This window comes from Hyperolius riggenbachi, chromosome 11, assembly GCF_040937935.1.
Source record: "Hyperolius riggenbachi isolate aHypRig1 chromosome 11, aHypRig1.pri, whole genome shotgun sequence".
In the NCBI taxonomy this organism is placed as follows: Eukaryota; Metazoa; Chordata; class Amphibia; order Anura; family Hyperoliidae; genus Hyperolius; species Hyperolius riggenbachi.
The window spans coordinates 104,804,569-104,825,952 of record NC_090656.1 but is presented as its reverse complement, the minus strand read 5'-3'; positions in this window follow the sequence as shown (position 1 = coordinate 104,825,952).

Sequence of the window (21,384 nt, the reverse complement as noted above, 5' to 3'; positions counted from 1 at the left end):
GCCAGAGGCTTACAATCTAAAGGGTGGGGTGGAGACAATAGGTTCATCTTTTGAGAGGGTGTCTAACAGAACATATTATGGTGCTGGTGTAGGGGGGGTATGCGAGCGTGAAGAAGTAGATAGGTAGCTGTCCCCCAGTATAAGTTAGATTGGTAGCTGCCCCCAGTATATGTTAGATAGGTAGCTGCCCCCAGTACGGGTTAGATTAGGTAGCTGCCCCCCAGTATAGGTTAGATTAGGTAGCTGCCCCCAGTATAGGTTAGATAGGTAGCTGCCCCCAGTATAGGTTAGATAGGTAGCTGCCTCCAGTATAGGTTAGATACGTAGCTGCCCCCCAGTATAGGTTAGATTAGTAGCTGCCCCCCAGTATAGGTTAGATAGGTAGCTGCCCCCCAGTATAGGTTAGATATTAGGTAGCTGCCCCGCAGTATAGATTAGAATAGGTAGCTGCCCCCCCAGTATAGGTCAGATTAGGTAGCTGCCCCCCATTATAGGTTAGATTAGGTAGCTGCCCCCCCAGTATAGGTCAGATTAGGTAGCTGCCCCCCAGTATAGGTTAGATAGGTAGCTGCCCCCCATTATAGGTGAGGTAGGTAGGTCCCCCCCATAATGGAGCTGCGGGGAGGGCAGCCCGACCTCTCCCTCCCTTCTTCTCCCCAGGCTGCCCTCCATGCTCCCCCCCCCCCCCCCTCAGATGCAGAGTGATTGCAGCAGGGAAGCGCTGTAAATAGCTACTCATCTCCTTGGTTTCAATCGCCAATCACTCACTTGCCGCCGGTCTCCTGCTCTGCATAGATGCGTATACACTCGCTGCTTCCTGCTAAACAGGAAGCAGCGTGTGTATACCTGGCTATGCAGAGAGGAGACCAGCGGCTAGTGAGTGATCAGCGATTGGAACCAGGGAGGTGAGTAGCTATTTACAGCGCTTCCCTGCTGCAATCACTCTGCATCTGAGGGGGGAGCATGGAGGGCGGCCTGGGGAGATGAAGGGAGGGAGAGGTTGGGCTGCCCTCCCCACGGCTGCGGCTCCCCCCTCCATTACAGCGTGCCTCTCCCAATAGCGCTCAGGGCGGCCGCATGGCTGCATGGCCCCTAGAAACGGGCCTGCAATGTGAAGCAATACACTAATTACAATACCTGATTGATGCCTACACATGCAAGATGTTTTAAAGCACTTTAGGCCTCCAATTTAGCATGCAACGTGATTTCTGTCTGCTTCTGTGCGTCAAATCATGATTTTTCCTTGGGACTTTTGGCATGTATCCCACTTCGCCATGCCCCCCTCCAGGTGTTAGACCCCTTGAAACATCTTTTCCATCACTTTTGTGGCCAGCATAAATGTTTCTAGTTTTCAAAGTTCGCCTCCCCATTGAAGTCTATTGCGGTTCGCGAAAGTTCGCGAGAACTGAATTGTTGCAGGAGTTTGCGTTCCAGTTTCGCAAACCGAAAATCGGAGGTTCTAAACATCTCTACTGTACATACACATGTCTATCTCATCATGTCACATGTCACCTCAGGTATCCTTTAACCACGTATCTTAAAATTCTATAAAGGTTACCTTAATGATTGAAGCCAAATTATGCTTTAAAGGGGAACTGAAGAGAGAGGTATATGGAGGCTGTCATGTTTATTTCCTTTTAATCAATACCAGTTGCCTGGCAGCCCTGCTGGTCTATTTCTCTGCAGTAGTATCTGATTAAAACCAGAAACAAGCATGCAGCTAGTCTTGTCAGATCAGACTTGTAAGTCTGAACCACTGAAACACCTGATCTGCTGCATGCTTGTTTAGGGGCTATGGCTAATAGTATTAGAGGCAGAGGATCAGCAGGGCTGCCAGGCAACTGGTATTGTCTAAAAGGAAATAAACATGACAGCCTCCATATACCTCTTTCTTCAGTTCCCCTTTAATCGGGTGCATAAAAAAAGGGCGCAAGGAAAAAAGTGCCTGGCTGGATAACAAATTGGTGCCGGTAACAAACTCTCAATAAGGATAAACGTTGTTAACAAAATTCCGTTTTAAAACAGAAGGGATATGAAAATCAAAACATTAATATTACAAATTGTTACCTAATGCAACAAGCGTACAGCTTAACCTAATCCTACTCTCACACAGAACCCTCCCCTGGTGGTGCCTAAACCTAAAATGGTGGTGTCTAACACTAACCACCCCCTGGTAGTGTCTAACCCTAACCCCCCCCCCCCCGTGGTGCCTAACCCTAACCACCCCCCTGGTAGTGCCTAACCCTAAGCACTCCCCCGGTGTAGAGATGGCCCAAACGGTTTGCGCAAACTTAGCTGGTTCGAATTTGCGGTGAACCACGAGCACTTAGCGAGTTCGACCCACCCCCTATACTACATCATGGGGCTAAACTTTGACCCTCTACATCACAGTCAGCAGACACATGACAGCCAATCAGGCTGCACTTCCTTCTGGAGCCCCCCTCCCCCTTATAAAAGGCAGCAGCGTCGGCAATGTTCTTCTCACTTTCACTGTGTGCTGCTGTATTAGTGAGAGAAGGGAGAGACATTGGAGAGATAGGGAAAGCGATAGTTAGGTCTGTTAGCTTGCTCCTTGCTGATATTTGTTGATGAAAAGCACCACCAAAACTGCTCTTTTAAGAGCTAATGTTCTTCTGATGTGGTTTTTTTTTTGTCTTTGTGTGTGTTTGTGCCACTGACACTGCATATACAGCCGTGTCTGTCGCAGCTGGCCCTTGCTAATTGCTGTACTGTGCCAGGCCCAGCACATTTAGTGCATACTTTTCACTGCCTCTGTGTGACTGCACTTTGTATTATACCACCAGCAGTCAGGTCAAAAAAGTGTTCAGTACCTCACCTTTATCAAAATAAATGCGCTTGTAGTAAAATATCGTTACTATTTACCAATGTTTTACTATGCTAATTACGAATTATACATTTTCGTTTTCATTGTTATAGTAGTCGATATCATGTAATTTTATTACCGTTACTTCTATCTCAGAGAAAGATGAAGAAACCATAAACATATTGTTGTAGACCATATCTTAAAATTGTGGCTATACACCGTGCCCTTTTTTCCTGGTGCCCTTATTTGATGTATGTGTTTTATGGGCCCTATTTACCTGCTTCAGAGAAAGTGTGCTCAAGAAAGGGCTGCCTTGGCAAAGTATATGAGCAGAGTTTAAAGAAGAACTGTAACCAAGGAACTTCATCCCAATCGGTAGGTGATACCCCCTTTCCCATGAGAAATCTTTACCTTTTCTCGAATAGATTATCAGGGGGTCTATATGGCTGATATTGTGGTAAAACCCCTCCCACAGTGTGATGTCAGGATCTAGGTCCTTACAATTTCCTGTCTGTGAACACTGTTGCATTGTGGCTGTTTCCAACTGCCAAGCTACCAGTATCTCCCACTGTGCATATATATATCTATAAAAAACAAACTTTTAGCCTATAGCATTTTTAGGAGGTGTGGTTATAGAAAATAAAAACATGCAAAAGAGAGAGCGCTCCGAGTGACAAATAAATAAGAGCATCCACCCTGCCAAGGACAGGTCTCACCTGTTCAGAAATGGCTGCTCGTAGGACACAGCCTCTGATAGCGTTTGTCCCTTTAGGGGCCAGGGACCAGGCTCACGATCCAGCTCCAGGCGGGGAATCCGGAGGGCCACCAGGGAGTCACGGTCTCAGTTTGGACACTTCCAGGGAGGCTGTAGGCAGGCCAAACGTTAGATCCTGGCGCACGCTCACCTTGCGAGACCAAACGGGAGTGAGCGGCGTCTATGCGATGTCAGTAGCGTACTGAGTAGTATTGTGCGGCTAGCAGATATAACCGCTGACTTGCCGCAAATAAAAATAATGATTCAGTGATCTTTATAGTATTGTGATAAAGGAGCAGTTTTCTAACTCCTCCTTCTTATTTACATACTCCACCTAGTGGAAGTTACATCATTAGCACCACCTTTATGACCTCACACTATTTTGCATAGTACTGCCCATGTAATGTGGATTGGCCAATCCCAAAGAACCAATCTTTAGCATTTCCTATAAAAAGAGATGCCGCCATCTTGTTTTATATTAGCCTGATGAAACAGAGAACGTTTTCTCTGAGAAACACGTTGTTTTTACTAATAAATAAGCCGCCCTTTTATACCTTACTACCTCACCACTCTCTATTTTATTTGCGGCAAGTCAGCGGTTATATCTGCTAGCCGCACAATACTACTCAGTACGCTACTGACATCGCATAGATGCCGCTCACTCCCGTTTGGTCTCGCAAGGTGAGGGTACGCCAGGATCTAACGTTTGGCCTGCCTACAGCCTCCCTGGGAGTGTCCAAACTGAGACCGTGACTCCCTGGTGGCCCTCCGGATTCCCCGCCTGGAGCTGGATCGTGAGCCTGGTCCCTGGCCCCTAAAGAGACAAACGCTATCAGAGGCTGTGTCCTACGAGCAGACATTTCTGAACAGGTGAGACCTGTCCTTGGCAGGGTGGATGCTCTTATTTATTTGTCACTCAGAGCGCTCTCTCTTTTGCATGTTTTTACTTTCTCTAGTGGATACTGAGAGCTGCCTAAGGAGGATTGCCAGATCGCACCAACAGGGAACTGTCTACATTCCCGATTTGCATTGGTTATAGAAAATGGCAGTTGATGCTGTCTGTTCTTTTACATGTCTGCCAGTAGTAAATATGATTACCTGCAGGCTGATTGTGGATCAAAGAATATGAATAATTTACATGACAAATATATCATTTTTTGATCTCTCTTCTGTTTTTTACCTCTTTGAGGCCTAGTGCACAGTGCTCACTCGCGTTGTATCTTTTTTTTACTATGGTGCCAGCATAGTGGCAACAATCCTTTGATCAGTATATTTTATAAGTGGAGCACATAGAAGGAAATGTCCACATTCACCAACTGCTTTAAACCCAATAGATGATATTACTGCTAATTCCATAATTTTTAAGTTTTTGTCTTTTTTAAAAAATTTTAAGAACAACCAGACAGAAGCTTTTTGCTATAGGAACAGGTAATGTTAAAAAATAGATTTAAAAGGATTTTGATTTTTAAAATGTAAATCATCTCAAGCCGGTCAAATTTAGTAACGGTTCCATTTTTCCAATACTGTACTTAAGTTAATGACTGAATTAGTTTTGGACAATTTTCCTCAAACAGAGCTGCATAATTGCTCATCAGGGTTATTTTTAAATATGACATAGGCATTGAGCAGCTTTCAAAGTCAAAATGTGCCTAATATTATTTCAGATCCGATTTGGGAAGATTAACCAGCAATACTATAGATTTTGTATAATTAACTTTCAATCAAGAGATCAGAGCACAGTCAACTAATGTCTCTTATAAATTAAAGAAGTTTGCCAATTCTCTGTATAATAGCAAATCCTCTGCATAAAGACTTCAAAAAGACCTAAAGTAAAAATAATCTTATGAGATGATTAATAGTATGTGTTTTAATAAAGGTAAATAGTGCCTAGAACCATGTCTCATATTTTTATTTTCAGCTCAGGCTTTATATTGAAGACTGCATTATAAAGAGCAGACGTGGGCTTTGCTGAGCCGAAGATCAAAGAGACGTAATGACCCTTTGAACTTTCCAGCACTAATACGTTATCAAAAGCCTTTCCTCAGACAGAAAAAAACCTCTTTTGGCTTCTACTTACTTTTCAGAAAACAGACTGAATTCAACAAGCTGTTCAACAAGCTCATTTGCATATACAACAATTCTAGGTTTTGAACACTTGCTGTTCCAGAAAACAGAAAGGGACAGTTTCTTAGTAGGGACAGTACATCATGCACCTATGGTTATCTCATCATGTCACATGTAACTTTAGGTCGTATGTTTGGAGGAATTCTGATAATTTTTGGTAATGGCTCCATGGCCATTGCAAGTATCAGAGGTAAAAGAGGACACCTCTTGCATGAGCCTCATGTTATAGAGAATAAATTGGAGGTGTCATCTGGGGTACCGATTCCTACTCCTGAGATAGGATATAAAGCCCATCTTCCTTTGCCAGCCAGGCTCTTGCACACAAAAAAACTCATAGGGTTAAATGCTTTTTCTGGGTCTAAATTTAGCAAAAACATTTTTTTCCTTTTTAAATGTGCATTTTGAATAATATTAGTAAATAAAGGACACTGGTGACATGCAACATGATGAGATAGACATGTGTATGTACAGTGCCAAGCCCACAAATGAGTAGGCTGTGTTCCTTTTTTTTTTTTTCTTTTCCTGAAAGAGTTAAACATCAGGTATGCAAGTTAGTGTTTTTGTATGCATATATGCATGTGGCAGCAGATTTGATTGTATTTTACATCTGTGCATTCATACAACCATTCAAACCAATTGAATAGAGACATTGGCCTCAATTCACTAAACTTATCTCCTGTCTTTAATAACTCTTCTAGAGTTGTTACCATGGTGATAAGGCATGTAGTATTCAGGAAACATTTTACCTCAGGCAAGCCTAAAGTTAACTCTTCTGTCTTTAAATTAACTCTCCAATCCTTAAAATAACTCCAGAGTTAAAGACAGGCTGTTAATTAACTGCGTGTGAAAATAACTACAGAGGAGGTAAATTAACTACAGAGGAGGTAAATTAACTACAGAGGAGGTAAATTAACTACAGGAGAGGTAACTTAAGGAATGAAGAGGTAAGATAACTCTCTCACGTGTGGAGGTAAGTTTTCTCTTGCCTTATTATCTCTAGCATGATCTTAGTGAATTGAGGCCAAAGTAAGGTAAATATCATCAATTCAGAGGCTATGGTGTCTTACAATATAATAAACCACTGCAGCACAGAAGAATATACAACAGATCTATGTCATGTATCCAGGGAAGGCTCCAAGGAACTTGACGATGAATGGGAAACTTGCAAAATAAAAAGTGTATAGTGCAGTGAATAATGATAAAGTATAAGCAATACAGGCATAAGAGTGATAATCAAATCAGCTATGTAGACTAGACACATCAAGACAAACGTTATCTGAGAGGACAGTGTAAAGAATGGTACACATGATGCATTCTCCCATGAGACTGACGGGTCAAATCAATAATTTCCAACATGTCCAATCTGCTTCTGATTGATAGCAACAAACGGCAACAAATCGGCCATGTAGGAAACGATCAATTCAACCTGTTGATCTGCCGGGAAGTAGCACTGCATGTGTAAGGCATTATAGGGGTAAGGGAATAAGCAAGGGACTAAGGATCCATTCTCACTACTTGTGCTACAATACATTTGATAAGTCAGTGGGCCCTTTCTATATTTTCCTATGTGTATTGCGCTGCAGCATATATCAGCATGTATAGTGTGAAAGGAGCCTAAGATGGATAGACGTCATATGAAGCTATATTCATGTTCTTTCTACACCTGAAAGAAGAAGTGATTGATAGACAAACCTGCTGTGAAAAAGTACATGTGACATATACAATGTAAAGGTAAACAGAGGCGCCAGTAGGATAAAAAAAGATAAAAGGTTTAAAAATAGAGGAGGCAGAGGTGGACTTACCTCCTCCAAGAAGACAAAATAGTAGTGATGTTGTATCAACTAAATAATTTATTTGTACTCTCCAAGATTCGGTACACCACGTTTCACAGGAATGACCCTGCTTCATCGGACAATAGTCTCACAGCGGCACTAGGCATAGTCCTAGGCCTGCATTGATGTATACTCCATCCCTATTGCCTAATGTAGCAGGGTCCTTCCTGAGAAATGCGTTGTACTTAATCTTGGAGTGTATAAATAAGTTATTTTGTTGATACAACATCATTACTATTTCATGTCTACTTGGAGGAGGTAAGTCCACCTTGCCTCCTCTATTTTTAAACATTTGACCTTTTTTTTTAATCCCACCGCCACCTCTGTTTACCTTTACATTGTACAAGTCCACCCTTGGTGGAGGGGTGAGACCCCTTTTTCTGATCTAAGGTGAGCAACTTCTTCATCCTGAGTGGGGACTAGAGATGTAGCGAACGGTTCGCCGGCGAACGGTTCCATGCGAACGTTGGGGGTTCGCGTTGGCCTGCACCAGGCAAACTTTTTCGGAAGTTTGATTCGCCCCATAATGCACTATGAGGGTCAACTTTGACCCTCTGCATCACAGTCAGCAGGCACATTGTAGCCATTCAGGCTACACTAAGCCCTGGAACCCCACCCCCCCTTATATAAGGCAGGGTCCGGCAGCCATTACACTGACTCGTGTGCCTGCTAGAGAGAGGAAAGGGACAGCTGCTGCAGACTTGTTCTCCTAGGGACAGATTAGTTAGGTTCTAGGCTGCTTTGCTTGCTCCTGACTGATTATTATTGGTTTTAAAGCACCCATCAACAGCAACAGCTCTTTTCAGAGCTCATCCTGTACATATTTTTTTATTCTGTGTGTCAAACTGACACTTTTGTTGCATGCACAGCCTTGGTAATTGGTAGTGTGTGTGCCACTGCCAGCAGCCCAGCACATTCAGTGACTACCTGTGTGTGTGTGACAGGGAGCTGCACATTGTACTACCCAGTACTGCATATACCCCAGTACCTGTAGTGTTTACTTAACCCACCTCATCACTGCATATACCTAGCTTTGTGTTGAGTGAACCCAGCTCACTGCATCTAACTACCTGTTGTGTTGAGTGAACCCACCTGGCCACCTCACTGCATCTAACTACCTGTTGTGTTGAGTGAGAACCCACCTCACTGCATCTTAAGTACCTTTAGTGTTGAGTGAACCCAGCTCACTGCATCTTACTACCTGTTGTGTTGAGTGAGAACCCACCTCACTGCATCTTAAGTACCTTTACTGTTCAGTGAACCCAGCTCACTGCATCTAACTAACTGTTGCGTTGAGTGAGAACCCACCTCATTGCATCTTAAGTACCTTTAGTGTTGAGTGAACCCAGCTCACTGCATCTTACTACCTGTTGTGTTGAGTGAGAACCCACCTCACTGCATCTTAAGTACCTTTAGTGTCGAGTGAACCCAGCTCACTGCATCTAACTACCTGTTGTGTTGAGTGAGAACCCACCTCACTGCATCTTAAGTACCTTTACTGTTCAGTGAACCCAGCTCACTGCATCTAACTACCTGTTGTGTTGAGTGAGAACCCACCTCACTGCATCTTAAGTACCTTTACTGTTCAGTGAACCCAGCTCACTGCATCTTACTACCTGTTGTGTTGAGTGAGAACCCACCTCACTGCATCTTAAGTACCTTTAGTGCTGAGTGAACCCAGCTCACTGCATCTAACTACCTGTTGTGTTGAGTGAACCCACCTGGCCACCTCACTGCATATAACTACCTGTTGTGTTGAGTGAGAACTCACCTCACTGCATCTTAAGTAGCTTTACTGTTCAGTGAACCCAGCTCACTGCATCTAACTACCTGTTGTGTTGAGTGAGAACCCACCTCACTGCATCTTAAGTACCTTTAGTGTTGAGTGAACCCAGCTCACTGCATCTTACTACCTGTTGTGTTGAACCCACCTCACTGCATCTTAAGTACCTTTAGTGTCGAGTGAACCCAGCTCACTGCATCTAACTACCTGTTGTGTTGAGTGAGAACCCACCTCACTGCATCTTAAGTACCTTTACTGTTCAGTGAACCCAGCTCACTGCATCTAACTACCTGTTGTGTTGAGTGAGAACCCAGCTCACTGCATCTTAAGTACCTTTACTGTTCAGTGAACCCAGCTCACTGCATCTAACTAACTGTTGTGTTGAGTGAGAACCCACCTCATTGCATCTTAAGTACCTTTAGTGTTGAGTGAACCCAGCTCACTGCATCTAACTACCTGTTGTGTTGAGTGAACCCACCTGGCCACCTCACTGCATCTAACTACCTGTTGTGTTGAGTGAGAACTCACCTCACTGCATCTTAAGTAGCTTTACTGTTCAGTGAACCCAGCTCACTGCATCTAACTACCTGTTGTGTTGAGTGAGAACCCACCTCACTGCATCTTAAGTACCTTTACTGTTCAGTGAACCCAGCTCACTGCATCTAACTACCCAGTACCTGTTGTGTTTACTTAACCCACCTCCTTACTGCATATACCCTAGCTTTGTGTTGAGTGAACCCAGCTCACTGCATCTAACTACCTGTTGTGTTGAGTGAACCCACCTGGCCACCTCACTGCATCTAAATACCTGTTGTGTTGAGTGAGAACCCACCTCACTGCATCTTAAGTACCTTTACTGTTCAGTGAACCCAGCTCACTGCATCTAACTACCTGTTGTGTTGAGCGAGAACCCACCTCACTGCATATACCTAGCATCCCCCCGAGATGGACAAAATGGACAAACCAGGTAGAGGAAGAGGTAGAGGCAGACCCAGAGGAAGGCCACCAGGCACCGGCAGGTCTGTGGCTGTGCGAGGTGGTGTTGCTGTGATTTCGTGCGGACCTGGCCCAAAATACAGTGCTCAGAAGAAGGCACGTGCCATCACTTCCCAAAATCGTGAGGAGGTGCTTGAGTATTTAACACAGAACACCTCATCTCCCGCAGCCACCAGCACTACAACAAGCACCACATCTGCTGCATTTGACACTTCGCAGGAGTTATTTGGTGGTGGTGGTGAAATCACTGATTCCCAGCCACTACTGCAACAACAACAAGAAGGCGCAGGTACACCACCTCATACGTCTGAGTTAGGTGGCAATAGTATGGAGGAGGGGGATGATGAACCACCTGAAGTTGGTGCAGGTGAGGAGGTGTCTGAGGAAAGCGCAGCTGGCCAGGATTATGATGACGATTATACGGATACCACATATGTTCCCGGTAGAGGAGATGACAAGGGGGACAGTTCAGAGGAGGAGTCAGAAAGGAGTAGGCGGAGACGACTCCATGATAGAAGCAGAGGGAGCTCGTCCTCAGAAACAGCTGGGGGCAGTGTCCGGCGCCATGTATCGCCAGCTATGGCCAGCCAGCCAACATGCCCTTCAACGTCAGCTGCTAATGCCACCGTAGAGCCATCACCCCAGGGGGGCTCAGCCGTTTGGAAATTTTTTCACGTGTGTGTCTCAGATCGGAGCAAAGCCATCTGTTGTCTCGGCCAGCAAAAATTAAGCCGTGGAAAGGCCAACTCTCACGTAGGGACAAGTGCCTTGCGAAGGCACCTGGAGAGAAGGCACAAACAGCTATGGCAAGAACACCTGAGGAAAAGCAGCACCCCTCAAAAGACAAGCCACCCTCCTCCTCTTCCTCCTTCAGGTGCATCATCTTCATCCACTTTCTCCCTTGCACCTTCACAGCCACCCTCCTCCACACCGCCTCTTCCCTTCAGCGGTTCCTTCTCCTCTGCCCACAGCAGTACCCAGCTGTCCGTGAAGGAAGTATTTGAGCGTAAGAAGTAAATGTCTGCCAGTCACCCTCTTGCTTGGCGTCTGACAGCTGGCATGGCGGAACTATTAGCTCACCAGCTATTACCATACAAGCTGGTGGAGTCGGAGGCTTTCCGTAAGTTTGTGGCCATTGGTACACCGCAGTGGAAGATACCAGGCCGCAATTATTTTTTACAAAAGGCCATACCCAAACTGTACCATGCAGTTGAGAGGCAAGTGGTGTCATCTCTGGCACACAGCGTTGGGTCAAGGGTCCACCTGACCACGGATGCCTGGTCTGCCAAGCACGGGCAGGGCCAATACATTACATACACAGCCCATTGGGTCAACCTGGTGACCGATGGCAGCAAGCAGGGAGTACGTGGCTGCGCAGCGGACCGACTTGTCACATCTCCACGGCTTGCAGGCAGGCCTCCAGCCACATCCTCTCCACCTGCTACCACCGCTTCGCTGTTGTCATCCTCCTCCTCCTTGGCTGGTGCCGCGATCTTCTCTCCAGCTACACAGCCCCAGCACCCCAGGGCCTATGCTGCATGCCAGGTACGACGGTGTCACACAGTGTTAGACATGTCTTGCCTGAAAGCGGAGAGTCACACTGGAGCAGCTCTCCTGGCTGCTCTTAACAAACAGGTGGAGCAATGGCTGACCCCGCACAAGCTTGAGATCGGCAACGTGCTGTGTAACAACGGCAGCAATCTCATTGCTGCGTTGAATTTGGGAAAGCTGACACACATACCCTGCATGGCACATGTGCTGAATCTGGTCGTGCAAAGATTTGTGTCCAAGTACCCAGGCTTAGAGGACGTCCTGAAGCAGGCCAGGAAGTTGTGTGGGCATTTCAGGCGCTCTTACAAGGTTATGGCACGCTTTGCGGACATTCAGCGTAGAAACAACTTGCCGGTGAGACACCTCATTTGCGATAGCCCGACTCGCTGGAATTCCACCGTGCTGATGTTCTCTCACCTGCTAGACCAGGAGAAAGCCGTCACCCAGTACCTGTATCATTACAGTACAAGGACACAATCTGGGAGGATGGGGATGTTGTGGCCCAACAACTGGACACTGATGTGAAATGCATGCAGGGTCATGGAGCCCTTTGAGGAAGTGACCAAACTGGTGAGTCGCGATGAGGGCACCATCAGCGACTTGATCCCCTACGCCTACTTCCTGGAGCGTGCCGTGCGTAGAGTGGTGGATACAGCTGTGGAGGAACGTGAACAAGAAGAGTTACGGCAGCAGGAGTCGTGGGAGCCATTTACACCCGAACCCGATGTTCCCACAACACCTGTGGCAGCACAGAGGGGGGAGGAGGGGGAGGAGGAAGAAGAGGAGTCGTGTGGGGAAGGAGAGGAGTCAGACTCTGATGATGGTGATGATGAGGAAGGTGTTTCTGTGGAGGAGGAAGAATGATGGAAGAAGAACAACCCCGGCAGCCATCACAGGGGGCTTCTGCTGCTCCACGTTCCCGTGGTATTGTTCGTGGCTGGGGGGAGGAAGAGGAGTTGCGTCCCGTCACTGAGGAAGAGCAAGAGGAGATGGACTGTACGTCTGCATCCAGCTTTGTGCAGATGTCCTCTTTCATGTTGTCCAGCCTATTGAGGGACCCCCGTATCAAAAAACTCAAGTCGAATGACCTGTACTGGGTGGCCACGCTACTAGACCCTCGGTACAGGCACAAAGTGGCGGACCTGTTAACAACTCAACAGAAGGCGGAAAGGATGCAGCACTTGCAGAACAAGCTGTCGATGATGCTTTACAATGCGTTTAAGGGTGATGTGGCTGCACAACGCAATCAAGGTACCACTGGCAGTAACCCTCCTCCTCCCAAGTCCACGCAGGCAAGGACAGGACGCTCCAGCGATCTCAGGGTGATGTCGGACATGCGGACGTTCTTTAGTCCAACTCCTCCCCATAGTCCTTCCGGATCCACGCTCCACCAACGCCTGGACCGGCAGGTAGCCGACTACCTGGCCTTGAGTGTGGATGTAGACACTGTGAAAAGCGACGATGAACCCTTGGACTACTGATTGCGCAGGCTTGACCTGTGGCCAGAGATGTCCCAATTTGCCATACAACTTCTCTCTTGCCCTGCCGCAAGCGTCCTGTCAGAAAGGACCTTCAGTGCAGCTGGAGGCATAGTTACTGAGAAGAGAAGTCGCCTAAGTCACGACAGTGTTCAGTACCTGACCTTTATCAAAATGAATGAGGAATGGATCCCGGAGGGCTACTGCACGACCGAAGACTAAGTCAGTCCCCACACACAGCATCTCTGCCTGCAGGCCGCTTGCCTTCTCCGCCACCACCAACAGGGTCCAGGACTCTAGGCGGATTCCTGAATTTTTAAGGCCGCTGCTAGCAGCGGCTGCTACACTAATTTTTCTGGCTGTACTGCGGGCGGCTGCAACAAAAAAACAAAAGGCATGTACATGTGCCCATCCTCCTTCGTGATCATTACCTTGCCGCGGTGAAGGGGCTTGCGTATCACAATGAAGCAATGACCGCCGGCTATTTGAGTGTCTCGGGTGGGGGTGGCACACAAAAGATAATAAGGTCGTTGCTTCATTGTGGACAGACCAAATTTGATCAGCTGGACAGTCACTGTTGTTCTATCATTGAGCTACCACAGCCCGGCGACCATATGGGCTTGAAAAACGCCACGGCCTACACTCTGGCCACGATGCGCACCAGTCCAGCACGGCCGTCACTATGCAAACAGCTGTTTGCTGTGCATTACACAGTGAGTTTGGTGTGTCAGTGTGAAGCAGAACTCTAATTACACTCCCTGATTGATGTATACACATGCAAGATATTTGAAAGCACGTTAGGCCTGCAATTTAGCATTCAATGTGATTTCTGCCCTTAAAATGCTGCTTTGCGTCAAATCCAGATTTTTCCCCCGGGACTTTGGGCATGTATCCCACTCCGCCATGCCCCCCTCCAGGTGTTAGACCCCTTGAAACATCTTTTCCATCACTTTTGTGGCCAGCATAATTTTTTCTATTTTTCAAAGTTCGCATCCCCATTGAAGTCTATTGCGGTTCGCGAACTTTTCCGCGAACCGAACCTTCCGTGAAGGTTCGCGAACCAAAAATCGGAGGTTCGCGACATCTCTAGTGGGGACAGGTCTAACCTCACCACCTGTTTGTACAGTGGTTGCCTGAGTGGTAACCCTTGTTTGTGAGTATAACAATACTTACTTTTCATTATCTCATCCATAACCAGTACATACTACACTATATTGGGCTCTTGGTGTCCCCTTTTCTGTATGTGACAGATTAGAGAGTGCTGGCAATACACTCTAACTCTCTCTAAATGGTGTGCCCACCCAAACTGCAATACCATCCAAAGAGTCCCTGGAAGATGTTAGGTAGCGCAATATAAGTGTTGTGTGAATAAGGGGTTAAGTCATCATTCCATCAGGCAAACGCAGGGGGGATTGCAGCTGCCCAGAATCCCTCCTCAGACCAGGTCTGGTGCAGTGTCTGGGGACAGGCACAAGTTGAGACACCAGAATATTGGCAGGCTTCCTGCAGCTCACAGCACTGCCCCCTTTCTTTCCCTGCTACAGTTGGCTTGGGATGGAGCAGCAGCGTGTGTACAGAGCATGGAGCAGCAGTGTGTGTACAGAGCATGGAGCAGCAGCGTGTGTACAGAGCATGGAGCAGCAGCGTGTGTACAGAGCATGGAGCAGCAGCGTGTGTACAGAGCATGGAGCAGCAGCGTGTACAGAGCATGGAGCAGCAGCGTGTGTACAGAGCATGGAGCAGCAGCGTGTGTACAGAGCATGGAGCAGCAGTGTGTGTACAGAGCATGGGGCAGCTCTGGGGAACTTAGAGTCGGGTATGAGCACAGCTCTGTGCCCCTGCTGTGTGATTGCTTTACTTTCCCCCACATTAGCAATGTTTGCTGTCCTCATTATTATCTGTATCCAAACTGCTCTTATGCATTATGTGTACCCAGCATTATGTCCTACCATATTATTATACTGTATTGCGTGTGGCTGAGGGAGACCTTTCAGGAATCTCCCTCTTGAAAATCCTGGGTTTGCCCTGGCGTGGTAATATTGCGGTGCATGCACAGCACATGGGAATATTACCTGAAGTACCGTGAGATAGTAGTATGACCCGCGGTGCTTTAGTAGCATGACCGCTACTACGTTAATGTGTGCACTACCATAGTAACGGTCACACTACTGGAGTACTGCAGCTTTACTGTCCTGCTTTGCCTAAAGAATAGTGAATGTAAAAAAAAGTGCATTTCTTGGTTTTCTAAGTGGATTTTTTACCAATTGCACATTTTTGGATTTTTCTTGTATGTAACCAATCCGGATTGTGCTACCTAACATCTAAAAGTACATGTGGCTCCAAAGAGTTGGACTTGATTACATGTATGAGGAGTAGGAGCACAGATGGTTAGCGGTAATTTGGCCATAAACTGATCATTTCCGATTAATTACCGCGGCAATTGGAAATTATCAATTGGCCTTTGAATTGTACCATTGATAAGTGCCTTTGGCCAGAGAAGTGCAGAGCAAACTTTGTCAGATGTAGCAGCCGGACAGTTTCAATCACCACTTTCACCATACTTTATGCATGGCAGAACTGCTGTGCTCTTAGGCTTTGTCACATGCCAGCTGCTCCTCTACAGTATATCCATTTCTCCTGGCTTGTGTCTGCTTCTAATGTTCAGCAGCAGATCAAACCATTGCTTCCTGCTAATCGCTGAGATGTTACCAGGGTCGGACTGGGACACTGGGGGCCCACCAAAGAAATTTCAACCTGGGGCCCACACATCCCATGATTGCGGTGAAAAAAAGGCGTGGCCATGCACCGGAAGGTGGGCGTGGTCATGATGTATTATGGACAGGGCCAAATGTACATGATCTTAGCAGCATTGTGTGAGAAAATGCGGAAAAGCCACCGCATATGCCAAGAGCGAGGCGGCTGACTCCGCGTCCAAAGCGGCGGTTTGCACGCATGGACACGCGTCTGGTAGTATGGTGGAATGTGGAAAAGCCGCCACATGTCCTGACAGCAAAGCGGCTGTTTCCGCATCCAACGCGGCGGTTTGCATGCAGCAGCATGCGCTTGGTGTGGCTGGGTCAGTTAGTGCACATAGGCAGATGGAGAGCTACGCGCGCGCGGGCCTGAACTCAGGACCTTTATACCAGCAGGGGAAGTGTCAGCTGATCAGGAAGATCAGCTGATTCCTGCAGGATTCATGATTGGCTGAATGGCTCGGGCGGGGCGGCAGAGTCCAGCAACTATATATTCTGCTGCTTGTCAGTTGCTGGTTGTCTGCCATTGAAAACACTTACGTGAAGGCACTCAGACCTTAGCTAGACCCGACAGTGTGCCAGAACCGGCTGGAGCTGGGAATCCACACTGAGTCAGATTCTTGATAGCTTAAAGTACTAATTGAATTGTATTATTTGTTAGACCAGTTCCAGGGTGTTGAGATCAAGGCCCTCACATCCAAGACTAGGGAACTGTATTATCATTTATGTTATGCTCCAGACTAGTTCCAGGGTGTTGATGATCACGGAACTCACACCCAAGACTAGGGAATTGTATTATCATTTATGTTATACTCCAGACTAGTTCCAGGGTGTTGATGATCACGGAACTCACACCCAAGACTAGGGAATTGTATTATCATTTATGTTATACTCCAGACTAGTTCCAGGGTGTTGAGAATACGGACCTCACACCCCAGACTAGGTTTGTGTTATTACTGTGTTACGTTAGCCCAGTTCAGGGCAAAACCTTACATATTAGCAGCAGGGCTTCCTGCATCCCAGCCTTGGTCCCTCGCTCAGGGGTCCACAGGCTACAGGAATATCACCCACTGCTCAGGGGTGAATTCCTCAGGAGTATAGGCCGCCAGCTCCTCTGGTGGTCTTTACTCAGAGTTGTTACTGTTGCACCAAACACTTACACTCTCTCTGGTGTCTAGAGGTTAGACATATCTGATTATTGACGATTCCGCAGATCCTCAATAATCGGGTATATCTGTATTCTTGGGGATACTGCGGATCGCCAAGGATCAGATTCTCTCTCGTTGCTGACACCGATCGTTACACATTGTAATTCAGAGACAAAAAAACTTTGCATAGAGTCCCCTCCTTCAATATAAAGTAATGTCCTACTTTGCAGAGGTTGCGACCGCAGAGGTTGTGACCGCATCGGGGCCCTTGGGCCAAAAGGGCCCAGAAGGGCCCTCCCTCAACTACAGTATTACCTCTCTATTGGTCCTGTGCTCATAATAATCACTTCTAAAGATACTTTGAATAGTGGTAATCATTAACAAGCTATTTCCCATCCCCTTCTTGCACCTCTGACACTGTAGTTGCTATTGGCAGGCTTTGGTGCGTCATATCAATTGTTATGTATAGAGTGCTTGGGGGGCCCCATTGTAAAATTTGAATCCAGGCCTACAGCTCCTTAGCTACGCCACTGCTCTCAGCATGAGTGATTACAGCACTGAGAAGAGAATTTTTGTGCTGCAGGCAGCAATTGGAGCTCTGTCAGACAAGGAGGGGGGGCCCACCAGAGACCTGGAGGTGGTACCCACCGAGGGAAAAAACTGTACTACTGTGGCCCAGTCCGACCCTGGATGCTACTCCTCCTCCCATGAATGCCAGGTAAATCCCACAATGGTCTCAATTCTCTAAGCGCAGTTGGTAAAATAAATTAGGTCTGTAAAATACCGCATTCGGTATTTTACACTTTTTTTCAAAATTCACTAAGATTTCCTCTTATGTGGTAGAAGTTTGGTAATTTGCAGAACAAACATGTTTCAATTCACTAAGCCCTGCTCGGTAAAACTCTCTTACTAGCTGTAGAGCAGGTCAGCAGTCAGGCAGGAAGCTGTGTGCATGAGTAGAGGTTTTCTTTCCAGTACATCCTGTCATTCCTTTATATGTGCTACAGCCACCACCAGATGGAGATCTTCTGTATGCTAGAATACAGATTTTCACATCTAAAGGGATGCAGAAAAACCTAAAAAAAATGTCTCCTTGCCTTGCTGTGCTACAGTGATGTCCCAACTCCCAGAGTATCGGACCAAATCAAAGTGATAAGCAGGGCTGTGTGGCTCTCCCTATTGGCTATTCTAAATAGTGAATGATTCACGATCTCTGCGCCAAATTGACACTTATATAAGCTGCAGATTAGAGAAACAAGGGTAGCCTCCCTTGTCAAGGAAGTAAATGATAAACAGTTTTTCTTAATCTGCGCTTTAACCTCAATAGTTAGTTATAGTAATAATTCAATACAAATCTTTGCATATGAACAAATTAATACATGTTCATTTATTCATATGCAAAGATTTGTATTGAATTATTACTATAACTATTGAGGTTGAAGCGCAGATTAAGAAAAACTCCCTATTATCTCCCTATTGGCTGCCTGGCTTTCCCTATTGGCTGTCTGTCAAAGTTACCGCATGCAAACAATGAGTTAGGCCTGGTGCACACCAAAAACTGCTAGCAGATCCGCAAAATGCAAGCAGATTTTTTAAATGCTTTTTCTTATTTTTCTGTAGCGTTTCAGCTAGTATTTTGCGTTTTTGTGAAGCATTTTTGGTGTAGTAGATTTCAGATATTGTTACAGTAAAGCTGTTACTGAACAGTAGAGTTGGGCCGAACGGTTCGCCGGCGAACGTGGTTCGCGCGAACGTAGGTGGTTCGCGTGCGGGTACCGCACGCGAACCTTTTGCGGAAGAAGTTCGGTTCGCCCCATAATGCACTGAGGGTCAACTTTGACCCTCTACATCACAGTCAGCAGGCCCAGTGTAGCCAATTAGGCTACACTAGCCCCTGGAGCCCCACCCCCCCTTATATAAGGCAGGCAGCGGCGGCCATTACGGCCACTCGTGTGCCTGCATTAGTGAGAGTAGGGCGAGCTGCTGCAGTCTCTCATATAGGGAAAGATTAGTTAGGCTTAACTTCTTCCTGGCTGCATACCTGTTCTGTTCAGTGAGCCCTCAGCCCACTGCATACCTGTATTGTGATCCTGCCACTGCATACCTGTTCAGTGATCCTGCCACTGCATACCTGTTCAGTGATCCTGCCACTGCATACCTGTTCTGTTCAGTGAGCCCTCAGCCCACTGCATACCTGTACTGTGATCCTGCCACTCCATACCTGTTCAGTGATCCTGCCACTGCATACCTGTTCTGTTCAGTGAGCCCTCAGCCCACTGCATACCTGTACTGTGATCCTGCCACTCCATACCTGTTCAGTGATCCTGCCACTGCATACCTGTTCAGTGATCCTGCCACTGCATACCTGTTCTGTGAACCCGCCACTGTATACCTGTTCTGTTCAGTGGACCCGCCACTGTATACCTGTTCTGTGAACCCGCCACTGTATACCTGTTCTGTTCAGTGGACCCGCCACTGTATACCTGTTCTGTTCAGTGGACCCGCCACTGTATACCTGTTCTGTTCAGTGGACCCGCCACTGTATACCTGTTCAGTGAACCCGCCACTGCATACCTGTTGTGTTCAGTGAACCTGCCACTGCATACCTGTTGTGTTCAGTGAACCTGCCACTGCATACCTGTTCTGTGAACCCGCCACTGTATACCTGTTCTGTTCAGTGGACCCGCCACTGTATACCTGTTCAGTGAACCCGCCACTGTATACCTGTTCTGTTCAGTGGACCCGCCACTGTATACCTGTTTAGTGAACACGCCACTGCATACCTATTGTGTTCAGTGATCCTGCCACTGCATACCTGTTCTGTGAACCCGCCACTGTATACCTGTTCTGTTCAGTGGACCCGCCACTGTATACCTGTTCTGTGAACCCGCCACTGTATACCTGTTCTGTTCAGTGGACCCGCCACTGTATACCTGTTCTGTTCAGTGGACCCGCCACTGTATACCTGTTCTGTTCAGTGGACCCGCCACTGTATACCTGTTTAGTGAACACGCCACTGCATACCTATTGTGTTCAGTGATCCTGCCACTGCATACCTGTTCTGTGAACCCGCCACTGTATACCTGTTCTGTTCAGTGGACCCGCCACTGTATACCTGTTCTGTGAACCCGCCACTGTATACCTGTTCTGTTCAGTGGACCCGCCACTGTATACCTGTTCTGTTCAGTGGACCCGCCACTGTATACCTGTTCTGTTCAGTGGACCCGCCACTGTATACCTGTTCTGTTCAGTGGACCCGCCACTGTATACCTGTTCTGTGAACCCGCCACTGTATACCTGTTCTGTTCAGTGGACCCGCCACTGTATACCTGTCCTGTTCAGTGGACCCGCCACTGTATACCTGTTCTGTTCAGTGGACCCGCCACTGTATACCTGTTCTGTTCAGTGGACCCGCCACTGTATACCTGTTCTGTTCAGTGGACCCGCCACTGCATACCTGTTCTGTGAACCCGCCACTGTATACCTGTTCTGTTCAGTGGACCCGCCACTGTATACCTGTTTAGTGAACACGCCACTGCATACCTATTGTGTTCAGTGATCCTGCCACTGCATACCTGTTCTGTGAACCCGCCACTGTATACCTGTTCTGTTCAGTGGACCCGCCACTGTATACCTGTTCTGTTCAGTGGACCCGCCACTGTATACCTGTTCTGTTCAGTGGACCCGCCACTGTATACCTGTTCTGTTCAGTGGACCCGCCACTGCATACCTGTTCTGTGAACCCGCCACTGTATACCTGTTCTGTTCAGTGGACCCGCCACTGTATACCTGTTTAGTGAACACGCCACTGCATACCTATTGTGTTCAGTGATCCTGCCACTGCATACCTGTTCTGTGAACCCGCCACTGTATACCTGTTTAGTGAACACGCCACTGCATACCTATTGTGTTCAGTGATCCTGCCACTGCATACCTGTTCTGTGAACCCGCCACTGTATACCTGTTCTGTTCAGTGAACCCACCGCATCAGTGCGCATACCTGTGCAGTTAAGTGAACCCACCTACCTACGTGAGTGCACGCAGTGTGATATACCACTCCGTGCATACCCAATATGGACAAAACAGGTAGAGGAAGAGGAAGAGGTAGTGGCAGAGGCAGAGGAAGGCCACCCGGCAGGTC